Source organism: Phalaenopsis equestris, unplaced genomic scaffold (genome assembly GCF_001263595.1).
Source record: "Phalaenopsis equestris unplaced genomic scaffold, ASM126359v1 Scaffold000436, whole genome shotgun sequence".
Lineage (NCBI taxonomy): Eukaryota > Viridiplantae > Streptophyta > Magnoliopsida > Asparagales > Orchidaceae > Phalaenopsis > Phalaenopsis equestris.
In genome coordinates, this window is record NW_018164877.1 from 712,363 (window position 1) to 719,186 (window position 6,824).

The 6,824-nt window shown below is 31.2% G+C and overlaps 1 non-coding gene across 1 annotated transcript; it reads right to left on the reverse strand.

The window, feature by feature from the left end:
• Positions 1–4,625: 4,625 nt before the first annotated feature.
• Positions 4,626–4,698, reverse strand: TRNAR-CCG. Its single transcript has one exon. It is a non-coding gene; the product is annotated as a tRNA-Arg (tRNA).
• Between the last annotated feature and the right edge of the window lie 2,126 nt (positions 4,699–6,824).

Genomic DNA, 6,824 nt, shown 5'->3' on the forward strand with positions numbered 1-6,824 from the left:
CTGTCCATCTGACCCTCTCACCCAAGCCACTCCCATTGCACCCACATCCACTGACCACTGGGACAATCACATCCATGCTCTAACTCTCCTAAGAACACTCCCACTTCTCATTTATTTCCTTTGTCGGCAACACGTCTCTCCCTCCAACCACGAAACACAGTCTCAATATTCTCTCTGATTCCCACTCTATCTATTGCTCCGACAAAATTAGCCCAGTGATTGGAAGTAACCCCATTAAAGAAGATTGTCAAAGGACATGTCAGGGACTTGTGGTTTTGTCAGCTACGTGGATTCGTCGGTGTGTTGGTTATTGCTAGAGCTGTTGAAATTTCAGATAATGTGAAATACTTGATTATTTCATTGATATAAACGAGGGTATAAATTACCCTTACAAGAATCCTATAGTAAGAAAAATAATAAAAAGGAAATGATATGAAAAAAATATATATCACCTAATATTTTGAATAATCAATTCATATTAATTATTAGGAGATATATGAAATAACATAAAATAGGAAAATAAATAATTCCTAATCCAAGGAAATAAATATTAAATAGGAAAAGAAATTCTCCTTAATATAAAGAAATAATTTATTCCTCATAACTTCTTACAAGAAGAAATTATTTCCTATTATAATTCCTAACAGTCCCCCTCAAGTTGAAACATGGTTGAAAACTACGTTCAACTTGAATTTGAAAACATCAAACAATAGGCAGTTACAGTAGTGTAGGTATGGAGGCAGATGGTTCCTATGGATAACGCTACAGGGGAGTTTGCAGGTAAGTAGACAGTAGTGTTTGTAGTTCCTGCAGTGTCTGTAGTTAGACGTAAACCTCCTACTAGTACTTCTGCAGGGAATTTGAAGAAAAGTAGACAACTTTAATTGTTTTGACTACAATTTCTGTAGTGTTTGTAGGAAGATTGAAAGCTCCTACATGTAATGGTGCAGAAGAGTTTACAAGGAAGTAGACAACTATGATTGTCTTTTGACTATGGTTTCTGCAGTGCCTATAAGAAGACTCAAATTTCAGGTTTGGGTGAATTTTGAGTTTTGTCTGTCATGTGCTTCAATATAGAGAGAAGTAGATTCAGGCTTGACTGAATTTTGAGTTTTGTCTATCATGTGTTTCGACATAGAGAGAAGTAGACTCAAACTTGGTTATTAGAGAAAACATGTAAATCACACCCAACAAATTTTGCTGATAGAGAAAGTAGCAGGAGAGAGGGCGGCTGGAGACACAGCTCCCTCTGACGCTTGGGCATGAAAAAAAACAACTGCAGGAGAGGGTCAAAGATTGATATTGCCGGCATTGCCCGATCGACGACAACGATATCTCCGGCGAGATGATGATGAGGCGAGTGGCGACATCACTGGTGCAACCCTGACTGGAGCCCCTGCTCACGAGCACAAGGCCTGGTTGGTCTGAGTAGTAAAGAAAAAGTCGTTGCTTTAAATACCAAGATAAGTGCCCCTCCCTTTCCGCACAAAGGATGACAGGAAGGGAGTCCGACAATTCTCAAAGGAGGACCGGTGGCTAGATTACAAAATTATGCTCTGATACCATGCTAAAATTTCAGAATAATGTGAAATAAAGTGGAATACTTGATTTTTTCATTGATATGAACGAGAGTATAAATAACCCTTACAATAATCCTATAATAGGAAAGACAATAAAAATGAAATGATATGAAATGAAAGATATATCACCTGATATTTCCAATAATCAATTCATAAAATAAGAAAATGAATAATTCGTAATCCAAAGAAATAAATATAAAATAGGAAAGGAAATATCTCCTTAATCTAAGAAAATAATTTATTCCTCATAACTACTTATAAGAATAAATTATTTCCTATTATAATTCCTAACACTCTCCCTAGTGTTGAAGCATGGTTGAAAACTATGTTCAACTTGAATTTAAAAACATCAAACAATGAGCGAGGAAGATTTTGTGAAGTAGAACTTAAAGTCTTTATCCTGTACTGCAGCTATTGCAGTTGTCTTCAGCTGTAGTTACTGCAGTGTCTGCAGGTAGACGAAAGGTTCCTATAGATAATGCTACATGGGAGTTTGCAGATAAGTAGATAGTAGTGTTCGCAGTTTCTGCAGTGTCTGTAGGTAGACAGAAAACTCCTACTAGTACTGTTGTAGAGAATTTGCAAAGAAGTAGACAACTTTAATTGCTTTGACCGTAATTCTTGCAGTGTCTATAGGTAGCCTGAAAGCCTCTACATGTTTATAGGTAGACGGAAGCAGACAATTATGATTGTCTTTTGATTGCAGTTTCTGCAGTGCCTATAGGAAAACTCAAAATTTAAGCTTAGGTGAATTTTAAGTTTTGTCTGCCATGTGTTTTGACATAGAGAGAAGTAGATTCAAGCTTGACTGTCAAAGAAAACATGTAAATCACACCCAACAAATTCTGCTGACAGAGAAAATAGGAAAGAGAATATCTCTTTAATCTAATGAAATAATTTATTTGTCATAACTTCTTACAATAATAAATTATTTAATATTATAATTCTTAACAAGAGCAGTGCGAGTGCAAGTGCGATAGGGTAGGGAGAGACAGAAGAATTAATAAAAATGTAGATTTCACAATATTAACCTGGGATGTAAAATATATAAATAATAAAGTTTCCGGTACTATGCATGCAAAAATCCCTTAAATCTAAGACGGTTTAAATTTTTAAATGAAATATTACAAGAATATAATTTTAAATAACAAATATGTTAATAAAAGTGTGATATTTTCATCTAAAAATTATAAATGTTTTAATATCCAAGGACATGAGTTAATAAATAACAATTTTATTAAAATATTATAAAAATAATCAGCTTAGATTCTAATAATGTTATTTTAAGAATAATTTCAAAAGATTATAACTTATCGGAGGCAAAGCTGCGATAAAAATTAAGAACACATATTTGCAGAAAATATAATTTCATGAACCACTAGTTGGACTTAGTTTTTATCAACCATTCTGTTGACCTTCAATGAAAAGATTATTTTTGGTTAAGTTTTTTAGACATGGTATTTGGTGGATTGATTGTCTCGTTTCGAATGAGAGACTTTGTTTGCTCGTCTCGGAGTTGAGTCTTAAATGAGAGGATGAAATATTTTTGTAATTTTTCTCTCTTTTTTTTTATTTCTTTATTCGTTTGACAAAATTAAACAAGGCAAAGGAAAAGATGCTGATCTTTTTGTTCTCCTCTAAGAGATCTTCTTAGAAAGTGAGAGAGAGGTACTTGCTTCACTTTTTTTTCTTTTTTCTCTATGCCTTTTCACTTAGTTTTTTTTGTCTTGGTCCTCTTTTTGTCTCTTGAAATTATTTTTTGATATCACAAGTGTATGGTCTCCACCTATACGACTCGAGATAGTCTATGCTTTGTTCGTAGTATCCTTTATTCAAATAAGGGTTATATATTGACATATAAATAAACAAGCTTGTTACTCTGAATTTTAAAAAGAACAGAGAAAACATTCACAATTTTTTCTTCTTTTTGCTCTTTTTTCTTTTTCTTTCTCTTATTCTCGCTCTCCAACTCAGACTGCTAATCTTTTTATTGGTGGCACAATCCACGTTCACCACATCTTTTAGTGTGTTGAACCAAATTTGTCATTAGCTCATTACCAAGGGATAAAGCATTGAATCCAATGAAAGGAGAAGGATAAAGAGAGAGAGAGAGAGAGAGAGAGAGAGAGAGAGAGAGAGAGGAGAGAGAGAGAGAGTTGCCCTTGTGGGAAGGGGGTGAAATGATCATTTATTTATAGAAGATGATAATAGAAAAAATAATATTATAATAATACACATGCTTTAAGAAGTGTGGTATATGATATTTTGATCTTTTTATCAATCTGAAGTGTCGAAGCAAGTCGGTGTTGGGTGGCCGGCTAGAGTCGGGTATTAGTTATAACTTATTTAATTAAATATCTAATAATAATATACTATAATTTAATATTACAAATTAGTTAAATATTTTGTTAATATATATTTATTAATTAACTTAAATTATTAAATAATTTATCATTAACTCTTATATTCAACTAATAATATTTTTAATATAAATTAATCTCTTATTACATAAATATATAATATTTAATTATTATTTATAAAATTCACATTAATTAAACAATATCTTCCATTTTTAAGTTGTTAACCTTGTTGTCACTCTATGGAACACAATTTACTCAAACCTTCTATTCTTTTTCTTCTCCTTCACTTGTTTTAAATAAAATGCTTTCACTTGAGATAAAAAGTCTTAAATTTTTTTTTATTTTTTAAAATAATTATTTAACAAATATTCAATATAAATTAATATAATTTCTTCTTATTTTTTATTCCAATAAACTAATCTTTTACTGCTTGCTCTTCGCAAGCAAATTAAATTATAAATTTTTTATTTTGTTTATTTTATCACAATAAGTATATAATAATTAGATTTAATTTAAAATTTACTCAATAAATTATATATTTAAATTTATAAATTATTTACCTTGAGCCGTTCATTATACAATTAAGCCAAATCTAATCCCATAAAAAATTGAAATGAACGATGAGCAAATAACCGTAGTAAAATCATACTAAAGCAAGAGAGAAAATTGCATTTTTCACCAAAAACGACCACGGTGGGACTCGAACCCACAATCTCCCGCTCCGGAGGCGAGCGCCTTATCCATTAGGCCACGCGGTCATTGTTTGGTTCTGTTTCTTATTATTTGTATTAGTAAAGTCAAAATGAATTCTGTTGTGTCATCTAGATCAAATCTATTTCAAAACTTGCTTAAAACACTTACTATATAGTTGAACATTGTTTGAACCCTAATCAAAATCTTCTTAAATTAGGTTTAAAACATGATTTAAACTTATTTATGAATGATGCGTTATCAAGAAATTTTTATCATCAAATATAGATCTTGACGGTTTTCTTAAGCAATAAATGTTCTAAAATCAAATTCAAGATGTACGAGGGCTCCAATTTCGGTAAGTGTATAGTGAAACTGACCGTCTCAATAAGATTAACCCAATGATATCAAAGTTGGGTCAAACCATGTTTAGTCAAGCTCAGGTCTAGCGATTGAATAACATTTGGAAGTTTGGATCATTAATTTAAATGTCAAATGAACTCAAAATTTGATATATTTATAGTCAAAATGAGTGTCTTGGAGAAAGTAATCAAACGGGCTCAAGATCACTCATTTTCGAGGTTATGAAGGCAATTAAATCGTTAAATAATCTTTATGATCAAGCAGGATTAATATATGACGCCTCATAAGGTGGTTAGAGAAGTTATTCACCAAAAAGATTAACTTCATGTGAACTATATTAAAAAAAATATAGGGCAATTACATAGAGACCACCAAATTCTTATGTATTTACATATCTGACACCTAAACTATATTACTTACATTCACATTACCCAAATCTTCCATATCACATAAAAATACCAAGTTTTTTTACTTAATTGAAATAAAAATTTTCATTAGGTGGCAGGGATGTAAAAATTGAAGTTTAGGTGTTACATATGTAAATACACAAAAATTGAGTGATATGTATGCATTTCTTCCAAATATTTGGTACGTAACCATGTTAGAATATGGCTAAGAGTCTTATTCAAGCATGGTTCGGATATGAATCAAGTAAAGTTGGGATAATATTAGAAAATTAATTGAACTTGCTAATCATAATTAGTTGGGATGTAATTAAAAGGGGAATATTTTAATGTGAAATAATTTTGCCAAATATTTAAAAGAAAACTGTATTTATTCGGCAAACTCTAGTTATGTAGGCATCTTAAACATTTCTTTTTAAAATTGTGATTGATTGCCAGATTATAATTAATAATCATTAATTTATCGCTTAACCTTTTGGATAATTTTAAGAAATATATACATAAATAGCACCCAATTCTTATTTATTTATTTGTCTAACATCTAAATTTTAATTATTACTAAGTGTAAAACTGGATTATGTCCTGGTGGGCAATTACTTACTCTGAATTTTGACCCTTTTCTCTATAAATAATAAAAAAAATTTGTCCCGTTGATATATATATATATCTGAAATAATTAAATAAATATTTGGTGAGTTTGCCCACTATAAAAAATAAAGCTAGTTCAGCCCCTGAATTTTACATATGTGACGCATTAGCTATGTATGAAAATGTGTGTTTAACTATTTAAAAATTTAAAAAGTTATATATATTTTTTTATATATTAGTGTTGGATTCTAATATGTCCATGAATCCACCCCAATAAATAGAGCATGAAACAGAAGAATGATAAAGAGAGAGATAGGGAGGATTGAACAAAAAGAAACAGTAATACGCCGTGTTCATCTTCTATATTTCATAAAGTAATCCATTTATTTATATGGGAGATGATATAATGTAGTGATAGTATAAGTATTTATATATGTGAGTCTATCACTAAATTGCTCTATGGCTCGATTGACTGAGCTTGTTTGCCTTGGGCTTGGTAAGGTCGGTCAGCTGAGCTCGTTTAGCTTTTGGTCGATAAGACTGATCCTCAGACAATTACTGTGAACGCATATCTTGCATAGCTGCTGATACCCCTTGAACATATAATGAGAAGTTATTGTGAGAACGGACAACTGATCATCGTTGTCATCATTTTTATGCTCACCGCTAGGAAACATATGAAATTGTTGTCTATCTGAGCATGCTCATACAAACCTATTTTTCAAAATTTATGATTAGAAAAGCATATTTTTCAATCACACACACACTCAGTAGTGAGACAATGTAATAGATAGTGTCAGACAATTACTGGGAAAATATATCATGCATAGCTACTGATA